The sequence below is a fragment of the Cupressus sempervirens genome, chromosome 7 (assembly GCF_028749045.1).
Source record: "Cupressus sempervirens isolate cs-2001-9-10 chromosome 7, ASM2874904v1, whole genome shotgun sequence".
Taxonomy (NCBI): Eukaryota; Viridiplantae; Streptophyta; class Pinopsida; order Cupressales; family Cupressaceae; genus Cupressus; species Cupressus sempervirens.
In genome coordinates, this window is record NC_143124.1 from 582,373,425 (window position 1) to 582,376,124 (window position 2,700).

The window sequence follows — 2,700 nt, forward strand, 5'->3', positions numbered from 1 at the left end:
AGAATGAAATGAATGTTGAAAGTAAATAAATGATGAATAATAATGAGCCAATTAATTTAATTAAAGTATGATTTTTATATGAAATTAATTATTAAGGTGTTGTATTTTATAAGTGATAATGGTATAGGTTTTTATTGTAAGGTAAATAGATGTCGAAATTAATTTAATAATGAATTATTAAATCTATTGATTTAGTTCTTTATGTTTAGGTTATAATGAGGATGAAGTGTTAAGGTATTACTAGGAAAACCTATAAATGCAATTCAGTACACCTATCCTCTTAACTTGTAAAATGAATATAAGCTATCGTATCAACCTAATGTAACTTATGTTATTGATCAAATAATGTTGTGAAAAGAAATATAACTAAGCAAGGTTGTCTTAACCAATAACTAGGGTTAAAACTCAAATATGTCAATAAAGGGTTACTATCAGGTAATTTAGTATTTCTTTCATGTGAATTGATCTCATTATCAAAATGTACCTTAACTTTTGATTGCAACTCAGCTCTTGAATGTAGCTTGGTTCTTGAATACAGCTCAACATGCATTGTATGTAACTCAACAGTCATTGACACTTGACGTTTTTAGTTTGCAACTTGGTTCATAACTTCATCATTTCTCATGTCATCATAGAAATACACAAAAGCTTTGCAATCTTCAAATTCTTTTGTAGGTTTTGTTTCATGTACGTCTATATATTCATCAAACTTCACATTTTCACTTTTCACAACTTTGTTAGTGTTAGTATTTAAGCACTTATAACTTTACTTCTTGTGCAATAGCCTAGGAATATACCTTCTTCACTTTTAGCATCAAATTTTCCAGTCCTATTATCCTTAACAATGTAGTACTTTTTTCCAAATACCTTAAAATATTTTACATTGGATGAGTATCCATACCAAAGCTCAAAAGGTGTCGAATTTTTACCTTTCTTGACTTGTACTCTATTTAGGGTATAGATAGTTGTACTGACAGCTTCTCTCTAATATTTTAAAGTAACATTCTTCTCCATCATGAGTGTTCTAGCATAGTCCATCATATATCTATTTCTCCTTTCAGCAATCTCATTTTGTGGAGGGGTTCTAGGTGTAGAAGTCTATATCTTGATTCCTCTATCATTATAAAACATCTCAAACTCACTTGATGTGAATTCTCCACCTCTATCAGATCTGAGACATTTCAAGCTCTTGCCATTTTCCTTTTCAACTCTTTCCAAGTACCACTTAAACATTTGAAATGCATCATATTTTTGCTTCAAAAGCATAACTGTCATCATCGAAGAATAATTATCAATAACTAGGATAATGTACTCACCACCTTTGTATCTTTGCAAATTGATTGGTCCACAAAGATCAGTATGAAATAATTCAAGAATTCCTTTTGAAGAGTGAGTCTTGTTTTTGAAACTAGATTTAGTCATCTTGCCTAACTGACATTGTTTTACAAATTACATTATCTAATTTCTTTAGTTTTGGAAAACCTCTGACTCTCTTTATCTTACTGATACTAACCAAATTATCAAAATTTACATGACATAGTATTTTGTGACATAGCCACACATCATCAAATTGTACAACTAGACAAGTAGCATCATTTATGTCAAGGTAGAACAAATTACCTCTAGTTCTATCACCATTGCCAATTAGCTCTCCATTAGCATCACAAATCTTAGTTTTTCTATTTTCAAATTCTACCTTACATCCAACACTATTCAAATGTGACATGCTTAACATATTATAATTAAGTCCTTCTACATAATAAGTATTGTCACATATAATCTTATCTGTCAACTTAATTGATCATTTTCTTTTGATAAGACATGGTGCATCATTTCCAAACCTTACACTATTACCATCATAATTCATAAGAGAATTGAACTTACTTTTATCTTCGGTCATGTGATTAGAGAAGTCATTATTAGTAATCCATATGTCACTCTTGTTCACATAAGACACTACTGCAGTTGCCTCATCTTCATCAAAATCATCCTTCATTACAACATAGACAACTTCATCATCATGATCATCAAAATCTTCATTGGATTCCTCTTCAACAATGTAGTGGGATTTCTTTCTTTATCTTTATAATATTTATTGTTCTCATCTCTTTTTCTTCTAAATTTGTCTCCACTTCTGTTATTCTTCTTCTGAGGACACCTTATCGCAATATGACCAACTTCATTACAATTGAAACATATAATATGTAGCTTACCTTTGTATTTTCCATTGCCTTTGTGACATCTCTTAGCCATAAATGCTTCAAGCTCTTCAACATTATCTTCATCTGTATCAATGTCACTGAAAACATTTTTTCTCTTTTTATTTTTCTTTTCCTTGGGTTCTTTTAGTGACAACTTAGCTTTGAAAACATATTTAACATTTTCAGTTCTATAATTATCAAAATTTGAGAGTTCAAAGGCAGTCAATCTACCCATCAATCCTTCAAGGGTTAGATCATTACCAGGTGTGCATCTTAGTTCTTGTATGACAGGGACTCTAATAGCATAGCTATGCAATAGTGTTCTCAATACTTTGCTAATTACAACCTCATCTTCAATTTTACCAATTGCTCCTCTTATAGCATTAACAACTTATATTACTCTGGTATCGTATTGAACAATATTCCCACCTTCTTCCATTCTCATATCATCAAACTTACCTCTTAGACTTTTAGATTTGGCTCTCAACACATTTTTGTC